Source organism: Myripristis murdjan, chromosome 9 (genome assembly GCF_902150065.1).
Source record: "Myripristis murdjan chromosome 9, fMyrMur1.1, whole genome shotgun sequence".
In the NCBI taxonomy this organism is placed as follows: domain Eukaryota; kingdom Metazoa; phylum Chordata; class Actinopteri; order Holocentriformes; family Holocentridae; genus Myripristis; species Myripristis murdjan.
In genome coordinates this window covers 19,985,672-20,006,738 of record NC_043988.1, presented here as the reverse complement: position 1 = coordinate 20,006,738, position 21,067 = coordinate 19,985,672, and the positions used below count along the sequence as shown (strand labels likewise).

Below are 21,067 nucleotides of genomic sequence, written 5' to 3'. Positions count from 1 at the left end.
CAGTCATAGTTAGTTCAGGCCCTATTAGACACATGCGTTTTGTCAGTAGAGCAGTAGACAGGAAAATTATTCAGAGTAACTGATCTTGCTGTACCATAAAATTTCCCTTCATGTCGAAATCAACCCCAGAAGTGGGATATATTTTCGTATTATTTTCATTCTTATTAATTATCTTTAATTTTTCGTCATTTAAAACACTCAGTGGGGTTTTTTTTTATAAACCTGCCGCTGAAAGCTGAGACAAAATACAGGCTCTCCCTTTATTTTACTGAGCTTATTTTTGAACTTCCATCGCTATTATTCTGTATTTGTCTTGCATAGCAATCACCACATGGCACATCGTTTGCTTTGTGCCTGAATGGCACCTTTATTTCCCTAAATGTAGTAATTTTAATTTCTTTTTCCATTAGTGTGGGCTGAGAGAGATGTAAAGTTTTAGGGCTTTGATTTATAGACAATTTGGCCTTTTTAACACCCAATATGAATTGACCTCTTTGTCTAATGGTGGTTCTGACTATAGGGGATACACTTGCAGACAAGGACACAGACATGGATACACAAAGACAGACACTCCATACACACACACACTCATGCACACACACTCACATACACATAAGGCTGGAGTGGTTTATAGGGTGGCAATAAAAAGAAATGTTGTGTGAAATGAATCCAGTGTGAGTTACAGTGTTTTGGAGGCTGTGTTTTCTTAGAGATGGAGAAATAGACCCACCCAGATTTGTCATGTTTATATAAAGACTTTTTACTTGGGTTTAATTTTCCAACTCTACAGGTGGGAATCAGCACAACCTGACCCTCCAATCACAAGATGCAGTAAATGTGTAATCTTTGGCATGCATGTGTCTGAATTAAGAGAGAAAAAGTAAATAAAACAGAATTATCAAACAACTTAAACAATTTACTTTTGAATCATACTTCATATTATTATATATTTAATTTGATTAATAAAATCGGAAAATGGTATAGGCCTATATGGTATATTTTATATGAGATTCATGGGAGCTGGTGGGGGAAAATGGTTTCTTCTGAGTTTCATGGACGTGGGGAAACCGGTTTGTTGCTGTGTGGTTATTATTTTAAGGTGGTAATGTTACAGGTGAAAAAAATAATCAGCGCACCAGTATTCAAAGTGCCGTTTATCTATCAGCCCTACTGTGCGCTCTGTACATTGACCCTTTGCATAAAACCTGCACTACCCTGAAAATAACTTCTTATTCTTCAAATAACTTCTTGTATAAACTTATCATTTAACATTTTGTAAGTAGAGCACTTGCTGTATTTCCAGTGTTTCCCCATTATTGCACCTTATTTTCATTTTTATCTATCTTGTATGTATATTTTATTTTACTGTTATCTTTACTATTTACTGTTAGTTTTCCCTCTTGCACCAACATACCAAGATAAATTTTGTGTATGTTCTTGTACTGCTCTCCTCGCCGGCGGCTGCTTCTTATTTTTGTTGACTTCTTCTTTGCTGGTGTGATTTTGCTCCACTCCTGCAAAGAAACCTCCATGTTAGTGCATCCTGAGGATTGCGTGGTAACTTCTGTATGTGTAAACTGTGTCCTCTCTGTTCTGTACTTTCTTACGCAGGGATTGCGGGGTTGTGTAATGTCAGTCTGAGTTCAAAGTGAAACTCAAATCACATCAGGCTCTCATTTGCAGGTAAGAGCAAAGTTCCTCTTTTCTCCTCTTTTTAAGCTGCTATTTATTCCACAAACTGCTGCTACACATTCACAGCTCCCGCCAGCTTTACGAGACGCTCTAAAACATTTTGGTGGGCACTAAAGCAGTGGTAGTAGCTCAGCAGGTGATGTGTGGCATGTCACACTGCAGCGCACAGCTGGTACTAGCAGCTCTATTCCCTGTGTAGCTCAATGGATAGATGCAATGCAGCACTAACCCTGCTAAATGTGTTGAAATGAGACTTTTCTGTATGGCACTTTAGATAATAACGCCCAGCAAATAGAATATATGCACAAAATGGCATGTTGAAAAATGCCATTTCATTACCACTTTAAACTCTCACTACCTCCATTTATCTGCCATATTTTGTAACGCGAAAGTAAATAGTCGGTCAAACTTCCAAATATTGTGCCACACTTGCACAGTGTGCACCACACACTGCTGCTGTGAAAGGTGAGTTAGCTAGCCAGTGACCAGAAATCTTGCACAAGAAAAGTAGCTCCCTCAGTATTTCTATTAAAAATAAGGTTAGTATGCCCTCTGTTAACCAGAAACTGGTGTTCATGCTTTTTTGTCTGCTGACCCAATATTGAAGGAGGTAAGAGAAGTAAATTGCATGAGTAACCCAGAAAAGAAGTGCATTTATTGGTTATTAAGAGAGAGATTCATTGATAATGATATTTAATTTTTATACACCAGAAAGTTTCACTTCACAATTGCCAACTTATATCTCAGTATAACTGAGGCACAATACACATTACAGTAGCCTCGCAGATGACATCTGTTGATATCATCAGATATGATGTTTATACATCATTTCCTGTACAAAAAAAAAAAAAAAGAAAGAAAGAAAGAAAGAAAAAAGAGTGCTCGTGATCCACATTTTGGGACATACCTTGTCTGGCGGTTCTGTCTCACTGTGTTAAACAAGACATCATTACTTTTATGTAGTCTGTCCTGGGAGCTCAGTCAGGTCTCTGCTCTGGTTTATCTTCACTGTTAAAGCTCTCAGTGGATATATTAATGCCTTTTTGGAGAACTGGAGAGAGAAAGATAAACTGGGTTTTGGGAGTCATATTTTATGCTATAGGGGAAAAGTGATACCTGTATGTTACCTGCTTCAGATATGTGAGAAAACCCTTGTGAATTCCACCCTGTTGCTAAAGCTGAATGATTTTACTGATTTTAAACTAGCTTAGGGTGTGTTGAGAGCTCAAAGAAATGCTCTGCTGTCTTTACTGTCACAAACAGCTGGTGTTGTGTTGAAACGGGAGGTTGTACTTCAACAATAAGACAATAAGAAGTACAATGATCATATTCCAAAAATGTAAAAAGGTAGCACATTCCAAATTTTCAAGTCAAGGACGAGAAACGACTCACATTTCGCCTGTTTTTTTGACTCACATCACACTAAAAAATGCTTACACATTTTGGCACAAAGCCTCCATCAGAATGCACATATTATACCCAGAATTGTGTATTCTTGTTGCAAAAACCCATAGAGAAAAGCCAGATTTGTTCAGGCAGAACCACAAAGAACATGCAGTCTCGTTTTCCAATACTCTATCATCCACATGTAGTATTTAACATAGCCGGCATGATGAATTAAATGATTGAAGGCTCAACTATACTCAACTATGTATGTAATTACAGGCCATTCTATGTCAATGGTCAACATATCCAACTAAAAATCCTTCGGTTGCAGATTTGGCTGCAGGAAGAGCATACAGATGCACAGTTGATATGTACATGGAGAGTTCGGACTAGTATTTCTCTGTATTTCAGTAAACTTAACTTTTATAAGATCTATACATGCACTCAAATCTTTTGTAATCTACAGATATAAGGAAGCCTCCAATAGTTACCAGTTACCGTGGTTACACAATCACATCTCACCCACTGCAGAGTAAAGCTGATCACTGGCTTCACTGCAAGAACACACCACCTAGAACAAGATTTGCAACTTGCGGTGGAAAGTTTTCACTTTTGTAAAATTACAGTATGCCAAAAACATGGATCGTGTGGCGAAAGGCAATGTTACCTCTCCAGTTTGGCTGCAAGCTTGATGAAGAGGGAAATCTAAAGAATGTTGATAAGGCAGTGTGCTGCATTTGCAGCAAGAAAATCAATGTCATGCGAGGAAACACGTCAAATCTATCTTTGCATCTTAGGAGCGCTCATCACTACTGCAACAGTCTTATCCAATAGAGAACTGTTCACGTGTGTTTGGGTGATTATAGCCACTCTTGGAGAAGAGACTGGCCCTGAATATTCAGAGGGAGAGGAAACTCTGTTGTGTGGCATCTGCATTAAACAGCCGCCTGGAACTGTTGAGTGGGAGGCAAATGTTTCAGCAGAGCCATTACTGCTGCAACATGAGAAGGTGTTTTTAAATACACAGAAGTGCATGAGCGTGTACACGCACAGTCAGAAACGCACACATGTACATGCAAGGCAGTGGAGACACGTACCTTCATGCGTGCACACACAGGTGTGCTGGCAACATCATCCTTCAAAATGAGAAGGCTCAACCCTGAGATAGTCACTGCAGAGTGGAGATGCACTCTCTCTCTCTCTCTCTCTGTCTCTCTCTCTCACTCACTCACTCACTCACTCACTCTTTCTCTATGTCTGTGTGTGTGTGTGTGTGTGTGTGTGTGTGTGTGTGTGCAATTCATGAAAAGGAAAGCAGCTTTTGGTGAGGTCATGAACTTGCGAATGGAAAAAAGAAGCCTCCTTTTTCTTTTCCATTACATCTCACTCCAAAGACTGCTGTTGTTATGCATTTGTTGTAGATACCGACCAGAAGGTGCATAATAATTCTTTTCTGTGTGATAATGCTCCCTTTTCTACTATTCCTCTGGAGAAACATCATGTACCATGTGAATTTCCATGTGAATGAGTGAGTTGGCTAACTATTTTAATGCAGTAAGTGACTCGGTTAACCATTGAGGCCTTACAGTTACCTAGAAGCTTGGTAAAGTTTGACGCAGAGATATCTGAAAAAAGAGATGGCAGTCAGTGGTTTGCATCACATTCATTTTTCCAGCAAACTACTGATTAAAGAAGATGAGACAGCCACATTTAAGTTACTATTCACATTTCTATGATTTTTGGCTTGCAGATTATCTAGCTATCTAGCTACTGCAAGATACTGTCTCACACAGTGCAGTAAATGGAGAGCTGCTCAGCATGAGGTCTGCAGATCCTCAGCTGTGTCTGCACACTTGTTTGTGGACCCATGAGGATATACATCTATCATTTGTCCCCAAGGGGGCACCATACTTGTAGTTTTCTCCCACCTGATGAACATCAATAGGCAATTCAACAGCATGAAAGTTTTGTTTGTCCTAGCTTGTGCTGACAGACATGCATGTTTAAGTTTTGCATATCTCGGTTAAGTGTTTTGGGGTGATTTTTTTCCCCCCTCTCCACTTCATGGTTTGTGACTCAAAATGTAGTAACAGTCAGGCTTTCATTGAGTTGCAAGCGTGCTCACAGTAAATACATTCAGAGGTTCCACTTGCCTGCTTCAGCCAAGCTTTTATCGGACAGATCTGAAGTGCTGCTCACTCGTCACTGTGCAGGAGCCGCTGCGATGATGGCTTCCCTGAAGTACAGTTGTTCACACTGCCACCTATTCATTCATTCTTCTCCTAGTCTTTCAGACACATACTCTCTTACTTTTCCACACATTATTTTCTATTATCCCACATGCTCTTCCTCTCTCTTTCAGATACAAACACACACACACGTTCACATTCACACAGCTGTCCATAGCCCTCAGCAGCCTACCAAACTTGAGCAGCGGCAGCAGCAGAAAGTACTTAGTGGTCTAAAAGAGGGAGTGGTGGGCTTTGTCTTAATCCGTGTTTGGGCTGGAACAGACTCCTAAATAAACTGCTGCAATGGGACACCACTGTTTACCAGCACTGAGACGATTGTCTCAAAGTGTTGCGCTGTAAGAACAGAGCTCATTTAGCTGGGGTCGGCCAAAACATTAAAGACAATTGGCACAATTCCTTAAGCGTGGAAATGTGGGGAAATACAGAAAAATTCCACTTTTCACAAAAAAACTAAAACATACACACACACACACACACACACACACACACACACACATACACGCGTGCAAATATCATTTTGTTTGGAGTGGGTTCATTTATAATAATAAACTATCCTAAATTTAGTACAACAATTTGCTTTGGCCCCGAGTCCAAACTGAGCACTGACACGAAACCAAAGCCAAATTACCTCCATCCTCCACTGCCTCAGTCTTCCTCATTATAGAGGAAGACTAAGGCTAATCTGCAAAACCTTTGAATTATTTTAATTTTAATTTTTTTCTCCTATTTTTTTTCCCTCATTAAGTATCTGTTACGAATTTTATCTTCATTACTACCACAGAGCTCAGTCCTGCTCTGCTATTTGTCTTGCGTTGTAGTATTACTGATTGGATATGTTGTATCGCAAAACTGTCTTTCAGCTGAGCTCCAGTCATCACCGTGGCCTCGGATGGCATAAAAAAGATGAGCATCACTTCCCATTGTGTCAAAATAGGACTTTTGTAGCTGCTATATGATTAGATTAAAGTGAAGCTGTTTGATTTATGTGCTATATTTAGTTTGGTCTGATCTCTGTCAGCGATATGATGGTAGATAAAAATGTTGGTGTATGTATGAGCTGCAGTCAGTGATCATCATGAGGTAAACAACTATCATACAATTGTAAATTAAAAAAAATAACAGCCTACATATGTTTGATACTACTTCTGTGGTGTAAAACTCATGGGAAACTTTTCTCCACATATGAAAAACATGGGTGCACTGATTTTAGGTGCGTCTAAGCTCCACGATATCCCTGATCTCAGAGACAGTCAGTGTGCAGCCACTGGATTAGGACCAGTTATGTCTCTCCTAAATCTTACTCTCAAACGTTCGCTGTGAAAACACATTACTGAAATGCCAAGACCGGTGGTTTAGGGTATGTGTGCCTCCCCATCCTCCCTAACACACACACACACACACACACACACACACAGAAACTCAACAGACAGACACACACACATACACTGACCTTGAGGGTGTTAGCGGTGTTGACGTTTGTTTAGACGGCGTTTCAATTCCTCAGACCGCCGCGAGGTCACACGGCTTCACATCAAAGACAAGCATTTCTTCCTGGGCGACACCAAGAGCTCTGGTGTTTATTCTAAAAGTCTGACTGTCTCTCTGTCTGTGTCCCTGCCTGTCTGTCTGTCTGTCTGTCTGTCTGTGGCGATAGCTGCCTTTCTGTCTGTGTGGCACGTTCAGATCTCTGTGTGTCTTTTTGTATCTGCGCGGCAGTGATCTGCCAACTGTCTGTCTCTGTGTTGTCTGTCTGTGTCGCCTGATTTCCTTCCACGCGTTCATATTTCTCTCCCTCTCCTTTTTTCTGTCTCTCTTGGTCTAACTTGATCCATCTGTCTCTGCCTCTGTCTTTTTTTCTTTTCTCCCAACTATTCTCCCATCTGCTGTTGAGGTGTCACAGCCAAGGTGCTTTATTGTGTTCATTTGCGGAAAAGGGAGCATTGATTCTTTATGGCTTTCTACTATCACAATAGATGATCTTGTCAGAGGAGCTTTAAGTGGATGTGATGATTCAGTTGACATTTCTTAAAGTTTGTTGTTCTCATCCCAATATCTGTTGATGTGCAGCGCCTGGACTTGGCTGCCTGTCAAGTCGTTTTTTACTTGAGCGCTATTTAGCAAAAATCATCGATTGCTCCATTTCACTCCAATTTAAACAAATACTTTTTTTTTTCAAACAAGACTCCTTTCAACTAGAGCCAGCTGGCATTTTTTCAGAGATTTCAACCTGTTTTCTCTTACACACACAGATCACACACACTCACACACACACACACACACACACATTTTTTTCTTTTTCTTCCTTTTGAATGTTTTCCCAGCACTGCGCTCCACCTGTCTCTCTCTCTCTCTCTCTCTCTCTCTCTCTCTCTCTCTCTCTCTCTCAGTAATGCTGGATGTGATCGTCTTCACGCTTCATGTCTGCTCACGATGGAGTGATTTGTTCTTTTCCACTTCCTGGCTGCAGATCAAGCACTTGTTCCAGAGCAAACCCACAAAGGGAGTTGAGAAATGTAGCGCTGTGGTGCTGAGCTGAGCCTACCTTGGAAATGGGGAGGATCTGGAGAGGATAAGAAGGCTTAAGAGGCATTTGATGAAAGTGTGGGTGCAATAACCTAATTTGTTTTTAATTGAGTTTGTGTTTCCCATGACACAAAGCTTTTCTCTTTAAAACGAGAAAATCTTAAAGTTGTCTGTATGGGAGCAACATTTAGTATATTTTGTCTAGTACCCCTGTCATGTAGGGCAGTCGAGTTCAAAGTGGGGTCTTGGGACCCGCAGAGGTCCTTGAATGATCTTCCAGGGCATCCTCAGCAAAATGAGAAGTAGTTTAATTTCTCTATAATTGAATTTACTTCAAATTATTAACATGCAAAAAAAATGGATGAGTGATTATTTTTGAGATGCTGTAAACTCAACCACTTTGAATTTATGTTTCTAAGTTCAATTATGACACAATGAGCATAAATCAAATTATATTTTCGTATCAAGCAAAACAACTTCAAATGGGGGTCTGTGGCTCAATGAAAGACACTTTGGGGGTCTGGAACATGCAAAAGTTTGAAAACCGCCGATGCAGGGATCCACCAGAAACCAAATCAGGCACCTGACACTTTTTTGGTTCCCAAGCCACGGTTTTAGAAGCTGTGCTTTAAAGCTGTGACCACACTGCAGAGTAATTCATGTGTATTGTTAAGTGTGAGCTTAGCCCCCCAGGGGTGTGTTTTGTTTTGATGTCTCCTGCTGCAGGCGTATGAATGGCCACCTGGAGAGCAGGGGGAGCCTCCAGGCATGTTAACGAACACCTGTGGGGCATCGGGGGGCCTCTGTGTGATGGACATGGTTCCGCTTCACGTGGCACTAATTTTTCTCAGCCTGAGGGAGAGGCAGTGGGATTTGAGTGTGTGTGTGTGTGTGTGTGTGTGTGTGTGTGTGTGTGTTGAGAAGGCTCAGACTATAGGAGTTTTGGGCTGATTTATCCCTGATTCACCCCTTCTGACAATTGGAGAAGAAATTTGGCCTGGGACCTTGGTTGGTACTGATGTTCGGCCCAGATTATCCGGTGATCTGAGGGGATTACAGATCCAATCGTACACCTCCTGACAGCTCACAGACTTATTGGGGCTGCTCAGATCATTTTCAGACATGTTTGATAGTTATGATTTAAAATCTGGTTGATAATGTCACTGCTTTCCGAGCAGGACCGTAATATGCAATTACAATGACAATACTATCATTGCTAAGAAACGGTAAACATTTTAGCCTTTGAGGCTAAAGACCGATCCACATAGTGTTTTCAAAAGTGTTTTTTGGTTCCATCACTTGAGCATCTCACAGAACAGATACGCTTCTGTTTTATTAATTGAATCAATCCACACCACCTGAGACGTGTCTCATAGCAACTCCCTGCGTATTTTAAGCGTAAGCTGCCCAGACAGCTGTTTAAATCATACAAATATCTAGCTATATGCTTTGATGGATGTGGAAATAAAATCAGTTTGTTTTCATCTGCTTCCCCACGAAGTCACGTGATGTCATTTATTGCTCCCTATGGCAAAATAATCTTAATAATATCGGTAGTGTGTGATGGCCCATTATTTTCAAATCTTGAAGCGTATAAATGTTTTAGATTTCAAACCTCAATTTCAAAATCAGTTAGGATTTTAAAATTCCTGTAGTCTGATAGACCGTCAAGATCGTGAAAAAGCCATTTGACTCGCTCATTTGACTTTTTGAAGATATTATCCTTTATGTTATATATGCTCTTGTGTCCTTATCAGACTGTTAGATGAGTGTGCGCTTGAGTTTGTGTGAGCACATGTGCAGCCAAACACATCTGTGTTTGCATTTGCATGTGTGCATGTGTGTGCCATTGTACATGTATGTGGATGTCTGTGTGTGTGTGTGCGCGCGCGTGCGTGTGCATGTGTGTGTGTGTGTGTGTTTTAGGCCTGCCTCTCTCAGAGATGGTAATTGGTTTTAATGCCATCAGGAACAGATTGTGATACTGGCTCACCCACTACTAATGCTTATGTAAATACGATAACCATCTAAAGACATGATTGTGTGTGTGTGTGTGTGTGTGTGTGTGTGTGTGTGTACTACGTAATATGCTTTTATCTCTTATCATATGGAGGTCAGCTGTCAGACAAATGTGGCATTGTCAAAGGTCGAGGGAGAGTGGAATGTGTGTGTGTGAGCGTGTGTGTGTGTGTGTGTGTGTGTGTGTGTGTGTGTGTGTGTGTTTTGTGTGTGAAGCCCTGCTGTACTGGTTCAAGACTTCATCTGCTCACTACACCTGATACTGAGCTGAATGTGCCAGTGTACCTCGAGAGCTCCAGGTATTTTAGATGAGAAGACAAGACCTTGTTATTAAATGTCAGAGCCTGATGTTCTAGAATATCCAATAATGTTTCAATGACTGCCTCCGCACACACACACACACACACACACACACACACACACATACACACACACACACACACACACACACACACTGGTCTCAATGTATGTGAAAGAAAATGATGAGTGTGAGAGTAGAACAGAACAAAAAAAAAAAATGCCTGCAGAAAGATAATTAGCGGAATCAGATGATCATAAATTTGAATACAGAGCAAAATAACACTAAAATGGAAAAAATTAAAAAATAAATTTAGAGTAGCACATTTAAATGTTTTTGCAATGTGCCTGTAGGTCTTTTCCAAGATAAGTGAGCGAGTCATAGCTGAGTTTGTCTGGAGATGTGTTCAGGGTCATTAACAAGAGCCCCAGTTTTGACTATGGAGAAATCTGCAGACGTGTTTCTGTAAACTGTTCCAAAACATCGTTACCAATCTGCCTCCCCATGGCCTTCTCATGATTACAGTTGGTGAGAAAGCAGTGGCGAGGGGAAAAACAGAGTCGACATGAAGGCCTTTATCTCTGACTCACAGAGCGACATGTCAGGGTAAAGCTATTCCCAAAATGAGAAAGGTTCAACTAATACAGTACGGGTGCAACCACACATTTTTATCATTATTCATCTATCTTGGCAAGTGTTATGTGTGTCTTTAATTTACTGTACAAGCACAACTGTGTGATTCTTGATTAAGTTTACTCAGCAGTGGTTCGTTTGCTGAATCAATCTTTTTTTTTTTTTTATACATGGGGCTTGTGAGTCTTCAACCTGTTTCTTGTTTAAAATGGTGAGCGATGGCAGCTGAATCTGACAGTTATAAGGTTTTAAGTTTGTGCATCTATAAATTAGTCAAAATCAAATGAACCAGTCATCAGTTCACTAGAGTTAGAAAAAAGTTGAGCTGTTTTGCAGAATATTCCCACCAGTAACTGTCAAGTTGAAATACAGTTTTTCGTTCAAACGTTTTGAATTCCTTCATTAACAGAAAATATAAGCAATATAAATCACACAAATTACCAGTTTGTCATGTGTAAATGTTAAAAATGATAGTTTTCTATTCTTGCGTACCAACATAAGCAGGTCGTTTAGCTATGTTGCTGTGCGTGTGCGCGCACACACACACACACACAGAGGAGAGAACATTTACACCACCTACATTGTTTTATGACACTAGTGACTTAATGCACATTACTTTAACAGCTCTGTATTAAGGTTGCAGCTGCAGAGATGTGTAAGACCACCCAGATCATGAAATGTGGTGATCACATACACAAGTGAGCACACACACCCGCAATATGTTTAGCATTCAGGCAGTTGATGTGTTTTACGTGATCTGTCTTCACCAAAAACCTCCAACTAACCAATATTGCTACTTCTGATAATGTGTGGCCCGTCCCGTCCTGCAGGGTAGAGGCAGTGTGAAGGTATCTGGTGATAATATGTGTGTTTCATATCATGTGGATTCAATAAGAAGATCTGATGTAATATAAGGTAGAGCAGTGGAATGTGCTCAGACGTCTCTAACAGACAGCTCTGTCCAGCACACGTACACACACACACACACACACACACACACACACACATACACACACACACCATTGAATTAGATGGTGTGTTGCAATATTTTTGGCACAAGCATGCGCTTCCAGTCAGAGAGGGGAAATTGAATTTGGGTTCTCTTAATACAAGTGCAGTGTGTGTATGTGTGTGTGTGGTGTGTGTGTGTGTTTCTTTGCTTTGTGTGCATGGATTACAGAGGCAGATGGGAAAAGACAGAGAGGAATAGGTGTGGCCCACTACTTCCAACACACACAATTAAAAACACTTTATAGAGCAGATGTAAACAGGTGGACACACACACACACACACACACACACAAAGATGGATCATTAAACTCCTCCCTGTGTAGTTCCACTATAATATATGACTCATAGCTTTTGAGTTCCAGCTGATTACCTATTTGATTGAAAAACTACAGAAAAAAAAAGTGAATATGTAATCCATTTATTTACTTACACACAAATTCCATCAGTGTTAGAGTTGATTGATCATGCATTACATTCACTCTTAGAAAAAGTTAACATTGTTAACATCACATCAGCATCGTTTTAATTGCATTTTGTTTTCCCTCCACATCTCTCATTTTATAGAAACCCTAATGTCGTTGGTGTCAGTCAGCTTTGCAGGTTTGCTTGTAAAAAGCTCTTGAAGTTGGGGAGGGAAGTCATATTGCTGGTGTTTTACAGAGAGACGCCAGATTGACTCATAAACCCAGACTGTGATTTATATTATGAAGATGGGTTCTTTTTAAGCGTGCAGTTAATCACGAGTGGGACAGCTCAGACGGTTTTATTCACACCCACAGGACTGTTGGCTGGGGCTGAAAGAAGCATCAGGCTCGCTGCCATTTCCAAAATAGACAGCAGATTTATGTTCAAACCTTTACTACAGTCATTTGTTTCGCAGTTGGATTCCTTTGCTTTCATTTGATGTCACTGACGATTTTTCTGCAGTCAGTTCGGCTGTTTTGCATACTTCCAGCTAACCATCCTGTTATTAATCTGTTGTTAATTATTTAAGCGCTTTCTGGATAGTTATTATTGGATATCTCAAACCTTAATCCAGCTTAATCATAAGAGAACTGAAGCTGTTATGTTTAATCCAGAAAATTAAATGCTTAACATTCAAGACAATTTTGTCACTACTTAAAGTTTAACACTAAGTTTGACGTTATTATTGTTGTTGTTGTTGTTGTTGTTGTTATTATCACATTCATCATCATCATTATTATTATTATTATTAGTAGTAGTAGTAGTAGTAGTAGCATTGGTATTAGTGGCAATAGTATTAAAATTTTATTAGTAGTAGAACTAGAGGTAGTAGGATATAGTACTATACCTATAATCAAAGCTAATACTCTTTTTGCCTTGTGTTTATCCTTTAATGAGAAATTAGTATTACAGAGTATCAGTTAACATGATACATGAACATGAACATGAGATACTAGCTTGAATCTGTGTGTTACCTGTGAAAAGATTCAATATCAATCGTTCTCTCATCACCTAATAACGTAAACCCTGTTCATCGTCATATTTGCTATTTTATATGTATTAAGTTAGGCATAAGTAGCTGACTTATAGATGGTGTTCTTAGACAAAGATGGGTGATGGATTTTCTACAAATTCTACTTTTGTGGTGAATTCATCGGGTGTATCTGATCTGTCCAAATGTTGAATTCACACACACAGTCACACAAATGCAAACATATTTACAAACTGCTGCCCTCACAGCCAACAGAGGTAAAAATGATCAGTTTGTTGCTACATCCGGTGCATGCATGCGCACACACATGCGCACACACACACACACACACACACACACACACACACAGGCCTGTTGCTGCGTGCCAAGGCCGTTAGTTTGAGGTGCAAAGGTCATTCTCAAGGGTCAGAGTGTCAATCTCATGTTTCAGCTGTAGAAAGGTCCTCTGTTACACACTGAATGAACCTTCTGACACACATACACACACACACAAACACACACACACACGCACACACACAGAAAGAGGTGTTGGTGGTGGAAGAAGAAATGGAGAAGATCAAATATACAGAAGAAGACAGAAATAAAAACAAACAAACACTGGAGTTAAGAGAGAAGGGTGAAGATGGACATAGATCAGGGTGGAAATGAGTGTTCATGTTTGCAGCTACCTGCTGATAAAGATCTTAATGGCATGTTATTACACAGCAAGGGAGTGTGTGTCTGCATGTGCATGTGTGAATGAGTGTGTATGTTTGTGTGCATGTGGATACGTGGACGCTGTGTGTGTGAATACATGCATGAATGAATGCATGTTTTGTGTGTGTTAGGTATGTCTGTTTCTCTCTGTACATAAAGGGTCCATGGTGGTCATATGAGAACCTGCGGTGAACTTAGAGATCCCCCCAATAGTGGCTGCTCTATATTTGGGAGCTGGACCGAGGCTACTGACCCTAACACTGACCCCCACACCTGCCCTGCCTGTGTATGTGTGTGTGTATATGTGTGTGTGTGTGTCCTGTGTTCGGTGTTCAGTGTCTTTGTGTATCTGCTTCTGTCCCTCTTTTTTTGTCATGTCTTTGTGTGTGTGTGTGTGTGTGTGTGTGTGTGTGTTTACCTGTGGCTTTCTCTTGTCAGTTTATGTTACTCTCTTTCTCTTGAGATAATTATGTCTGGAGTGCTGGCTTCCTTTTCGGTAGAGACCATCGTGAAGAGTGGATTGCGCTCACCTGGTATGGAAAATGGGTCTGAGTCAGTGTGTATAGCGCAGGAAAAATCCTGCCGAGCCACACTGCCTTGCCGCTTGATTTGGTGCACCTTGACTTAAAGCAGCAGTAGGTACATTTGAAGGAAAACAGGAAGGTGACTGGACTTAGCCCCCCTCTCCCCTCCTCTCCTCCTCTTCCCCTGCCCACCCAGCCAGCGGCGATGAGTGCACAGCTGATTGACTTGGAGTGAAGCCTTCCTCTTAGTTGGAGGCTCTAACCACAACAAATACTTTGAAAGCAAATTGTGAAGAAATAGTGCTACTGGTATCACCAAGATAGGGGGGAATTACATTGTGCTGAAGTCAAACTAAATGTCACCTACCCACAGCAGATGTTTTTCTTACTATTTGAATTAGTTTGCCTAATAAAGTTGAACTCATGCCTAGTTAGTCTTCAACTATATGTACAGTCTTCTGGGATTTCAATCTTTGCATGTAACAAACCATCATTAAGTTGTGTACCCCCATTTTTGTTTTTGCACTAGGGATGCTGGTATAAAAGGAGAATTGGGTTTGTGTTTTTTATAAAATTGAGTGTCATGCTTAAACACTGACAAACAGATTCAAAGTGATGAGCGCAAAGATCATGTTAAACTATTTTTTCTTAACAATTTCTTGCAAAAGTGAAATTCAGCTACTTGTCGTTTTGCTGAGGCCCCCCTAGAAGCCCCTCGGGAAACCCTGGACATTCCCGGACCCCAGTTTGAAAGTCTATCGGTGCTATACTTGTTCATGTAATTGCCACATATGTAAAGGGCATTCACGTGATTTTGCCTATTTTAAGTATAGTTAAACCACATTCATCCAAGCCCCAAACATCCAAACTAGCTACTTAAATTAAAATGCCTAATGAAATAATGTGAAATTCCGTTCTGTTAATTATGCATTTAACTGCTCAAGTGTTGTGAATGAAATTAAAAGCTTAATGACTGCAGTGAATACTATGAAAAGAATTCCAGGATATGTATAATTGCCAGTTCCATATTTTAGGCTTGTCCTAGTGTGTCAAAGTGTGAACTCCACTGATTACTTGACTAGTTGAAGTCGCCTCTGTTACTAATATGTCTGTACCAGCTTTTGTTGTACTTTCACAAGAATATAGTGTAATTTTCCTTCCCTAAAGTTACATATCCTTCCGTAGCCTCAGTCTCTGTGTGTGTGTGTGTGTGTGTGTGTGTCTCTGTGTGTGTGTGTGTGTGTGTGTGTGTGGGAGGGCGGGGGTGCATATGCATTTGCATTTGCTGTTGGCCAATGCGTGACCGGTCTCTCAGTTCTTGTTCCGTATTTAGGTCTTAGAGTTCACAGGTCATGAGGGTCACAGGCTGTATGAATGACTGCCTGTTATCAGGTGGCAAACAAAAGAATATGTGTGTGTGTGTGTGTGTGTGTGTGTGTGTGTGTGTGTGTGTGTGTGTGTGTGTGTGTGTGTGTGTGTGTGTGTGTGTGTGTGTGTGTGTGTGTGTGTGTGTGTGTGTGTGTGTTTTGAAAAGAGAGAGAGAGAGAGGGAGAGAAAAAGCAGCAAAGTTTTAAAAAAAAACTGACTGAATGACAGGGAAAAAGATACAAAGCCAACATGATAGACATAGATATAAACAATGAGGACAAAAAAAAAAAAAAAACAGTTGAAAGATGAAAAGAAAATCACTAAGAGAAAATCAAGAAAATCAATGAGACTGAATGATGAAAATGTCACCTCAGGATAATGTGTTTTCTGACGAACTTCATATTTCTTCCTCTGACCCTTCTCTACTCTTTCACATCTTTTCTGCATCTTCAGAATCAGAAATACTTTATTGATCCCCGAAGGGAAATTGTCATTTTCCCAATACTTCCACTTCATTATCTTTTCTGTGGGCTTCTCCTGTGCCTTTATTTATTTATTTATTTATTTATACTTTTATTCAGTATGCAACCCTCTCATGTCTCCTGATTTGCTCTTTTCCTTTCCCTCTCATGTCTTCAACAGTTTTATTTTTCTTTCTGTTGATCATTTATCAGCTTCTTCACTCTCTCCTTACACTGCCATCTTTTTTTTTATTACTTAATCTTCACTCTCAATTTCCTCTGCACACTCTGTTTTTCCATCTTTTTCCAACTCTTTTCTCCCCAGGCTCATCCATCTTTTACTCCCTGCCTTCCAGCACTATTTCATTTCTCCCAGTCTTTCGGTGTCTGCTAAATGTGCTAATGATGAGCTGATTGGTTTATCGGTCTTGGAATAACAAAGCAAAGCACATTGTGCTCTTTTTATTCATTTATTTATTTATTTATTTTTGGTGCAGCCATGTCTGGACTCCAAGCAATCCATGCACAAAATTTGATTTAGCACTGCACAATTGGAAATAGAAAAAAAAAAAAAAAAAAAAAAACTTTCAAGGGTTGCGTGGCATGCATGCTACTGTGTTACTGTAGTTTAAACCGTGAACCTGGAGCTGCTCTGTGTTCATTACTGTCTGCCTGCACACACACAAAAACAAACACAATCAAAACCTTTCTTGGAAATGCTGTGATAGCTCAGCAATGATGATGGTAATAAAACTGTTTGTACAACTTGCTCCAGCAGCCTGTGTTTGACTCCGGCAGTCTCCCTGGCCATTTTCCTCCTCCACACCCTGTTCAGTTTTTTGTCCTCTTCTGCTTCCTCCATCCTTTTTCTCCTTCCACCCTCCTGCCTCATCTTTCCTGTCCCTAGTTCTCTCTCTCTCTCCTCTATTTCTGGGGTTTTATCCCTTTCAATCACTCTCCCTCTCTTTCCGCTCCCTTCCTCTCTTCCCGCTTTAATCCCCCCTCCCCTTCTCGTCGTCTGTCTTTCCCTCTCATTTCATTACTCCCCCTTTCTTTCTCTGCTAATTGCCACCTCGTTCTAGCATCCCGGGAGCTGGGAGCTCGTTAATTGGTGAAGAGGAGACAGGTGGCGCCACTATGTTGTGATGCTTCTTGTTAGCTGTGTGTGTGTTGTGTGTGTATGTACACACATTGTGTGTGCATTTATATATTTACATGCTTTGTGTGTGAGAGTGTGTGTGTGTGTGTGTGTGTGTGTGTATCTCTAGCCGTATGTATGTGTCTGTGCGTGCATGCGTGTCCATGTTCGTGTCTAAATGTGTGTGTGGTGCCCCTGCTTGTTAGCAGTGCAGAGCCCCTTCTCTCTGTAATCTCTTTGTTTATGCAGTGCGAAAAGGGCCTGGCGGGGGCATGAACTCCCCACGCTCTCATCCCACTGCGCCACTCACCCCTACTAGACCCTCATGCTCCCCCTGCCACCCTTCCAACACCCTGCTTTGCTCCCATCACCTCCCCCCGTCCTCCCCCTGCTTGCCCGCCTCACTCCTCCCTCCCCGTCTCCCGCTCTCCATCCTTCCTGTCCGGCTTTGTTAACGTCAGAAACCAAAGCTGAAGGTTCTGTAAGAGGTCGGCAAAAGCACACCTAACTGTAAGACATTATTTTCCTGTGATACCAGTATGAATTCACTCCCGCAACACAAATCTGCAATACTCGGAGCAGGATTTTATAGATTTTTTTCTTGCTCCAGTCCCCGAAGTGTGCTTTCATCAAGTTATTGATCCCAGTTTGAAGTGTTTTTCCCTTAGGTCCCTGATATGAATAGATAATTTGTCTTTTGTTAAGTGTTAAATTGTTTAAGACGTCATTCTTGAACACTGAATCAGATTCAAAGTGGTGAGATTAAAACATAATGTTATCATTTTTATATCATTTTATGTCATATATCAATTGTAGTGAGTTTAATCAAAGTGAATTAAACTAATTCTCATTTTGCTGAGGACTGGAAGCCACTAAATTACCCCACTTTTAAAACTACTGGCTGAGAGAGCCATAGGCCTGCTCTGGGTCCCCACATGACAAGAATTAAGCTAAACATAGTTTGTAAGGTCACTGTCAACTGTGAATGCATTGGAAGTGGAATGCATTAGAAATTGAAAGTGATTGTTATTGAATTTAACTTTTAATAATTAGCCATAATTTCATAACTCGGAATCATTAGAAGTGGCTAATTAAAAATATCCATTCAAAAGATTCATTCACTTAATCATTCAGTGCAGACGGGAGCTCGGACTGCGTAGTCCCACTCACTGAACTGAAACACAGCTGAACATTCAGTTCAGCTCGCTAACTGAACTGAGAACAGTCGTTTGTGAAGGGTAAGCCAGTGAGCTGAGAATTTAGTTTAATTAGGGTACCGTTTGCAAACTGAAAGCTGCTATAATAAAGTCCTACCCTTTATTATAGCAGCTGTGTCCCACGTAAATTGTTGGGACACGTGTCTAGTGATTAGAAAAATGGTTCTACTTCGTACTTTGAGACTTCAAGACATGAGAGGGAGGGAGAGGGACCGGCCTTGAATCAGCAACTGTCTGTCACTCAGAGCTCACATTCACAGTGTACATTCAGTGAATGAGTGTTCCCTGGCAGTGAAAGGATCTGAGACATGCCTCATGCTCAGCCAGCCATTTTTTTCATATTGCAGGTTTCACCACACATTAATTACCCCCAAACCCTTAAAGTACGAAAGATGGTGAGTTAATAAATAAATAAATAAATAAAAATTAATGTAACTTAACCTAGCACATTTTAAATGTATTTGATATGTAATAAGTACCGGTGGAACAATTTTTTATGCACTCTAAGATACTACCACAGTGTGCACAGTATAATTAAATGTTACCCTATCTGCAGTAAATAATTTTATATCTGGATTGCAGTCCAATGTTATTGCAATGTTATTGAACCATGCTTTGTATTTGTTGTCTTGAGCACACACTGGCCTGTTCCTCCTGCAAACAAATGATTTTAATTACTTACTTAGCACAGCTCATGAAACTTAGACCGTAGTTGATAATCTATCCGTGTTTAAAATATATATCTATATATCTATATCTATATCTATATCTATCTATACAAGGATACAAGGAAGTTTATTTGTCATTATACAACAGGTTGAATAATGAAATTAAAGTGTGGTTCCCTCTTGATTGATTAATTGATTGATTGTGTAGAAAATAGAATTATTAAGCCTGGAGGAGTTCAGATGGTGCATTCAGTAGTCTCACAGCCTGAGGGAAGAAGCTGCTCTGTAGTCTGGTGGTACGGCAGCGAATACTTCTGTATCTTTTGCCTGACGGCAGCAGGGTGAACAGGCTGTCTATCTATCTATCTATCTATCTATCTATCTATCTGTCTATATATATAGATATATATAGATAGATAGATATAAAGATATATATTTAATTTTCATATATATATATATATATATAGATAGATAGATAGATAGATAGATATAGATATAGATATAGATATATATCTTAGTTACACTAAAATTGTTTATGTGCAGCAGCCATTTGATTTTTGGAAAATAAAGTAGGCCTACTCATGTGGAGGGTTGGTAGAGGGGGAAGGAAGTGCCGTGAGAGCTCCACTGAACTGAGAAGTGAATGGATCATTTCAGGAAGTGATTCAGTTCAGTTTGTTCACCCAAAAGATTTGTTCTTTATGAGCAAATAATTCGCCAACAACGTAACACTACATCCCACACATCCACAGAACTTAACCTTTTCTGCATTTCTCTCCCATCGTCTGTTATTCCTGTGCTTGTTCTTTCTTTCTCTTGACACACTCCTCCCCTCTGGTGTGCCCATTTTAATCAAACCACATACTTCTCCTCTCACTCTGTCCCGGCCCTCACCTCTAACCTCTCTCACACAGTTTGCCTTTGAAGTCCTCAGTAGCATGCTCGTTTCAAGCCCTGGCAGTATGTGTCTGGCTGTTTGGTAAAGTCTGTGAGAATGGACAATTACAAAGCACCAGTGTTTTGCCTAACAGATGGTGTTATCGGTTTTTCAAATGGTGGTCTTTTGGCAGGTCTACAGGAGGTAGTGTTGTAGGCACTGGTGTGTGAATACGTTTGTATTCGTTTTGTAATTCTCTCTGTGTGCGTGTGTGTGTGTGTGTGTGTGTGTGTGTGTGTGTGTTGGTGGGTGGGTGTACGTGTCTGTGTGTGCCCTGTCCATGCAGGTGTGGGGGTCACAAGCGGTTTGTAGGTCAGTTCTCTGCCCTTGGTGTCAGCTTGCTCTGTTTGGCCCTAAACAGCCACCATAACAAGGCCCGGATACACCGATTCTCTTCTCTTCTCTTCTCTTCTCTTCTCTTCTCTTCTCTTCTCTTCTCTTCTCTTCTCTTCCTGTTTCTCCACCTCCCATCCCCCCTTCTTTTGCTTCTTCTCCAGCACTGTCTCCTTCTCTTGAGTTCCAATTATTCAATTACTTATCTGTCTGATAATCTTTCTGCATATGCTTTCAGATAATGTTTCATTATTTGCTAAACTCCGTACAGTCAGCTACTTAATCATATTAACCACACACATATGATTCTTTTTTTTTTTCCACTTGTATTGCATTCACAGGTGAGGTGTTTTTTTTTCCAGTCCATAAAAAAATCTCAAACTTATAATGTGATGATAGCACTAAATGTCCAAAACACACAACACTCAGCAGGCGCCCACATGATTTACGGTATAA

The 21,067-nt window shown here is 40.5% G+C and overlaps 1 protein-coding gene across 1 annotated transcript in view; it reads left to right on the top strand.

Moving 5' to 3' along the window:
- The window catches only part of bmpr1ba (bone morphogenetic protein receptor, type IBa), an 88,890-nt gene that overhangs the window by 24,872 nt on the left and 42,951 nt on the right, over positions 1–21,067 (top strand). Inside the window, exon 2 of the mRNA XM_030059844.1 lies at positions 1,612–1,683. The gene's annotated coding sequence lies outside the window, so the exon portion shown is untranslated. The remainder of the gene's footprint in view (positions 1–1,611; positions 1,684–21,067) is intronic.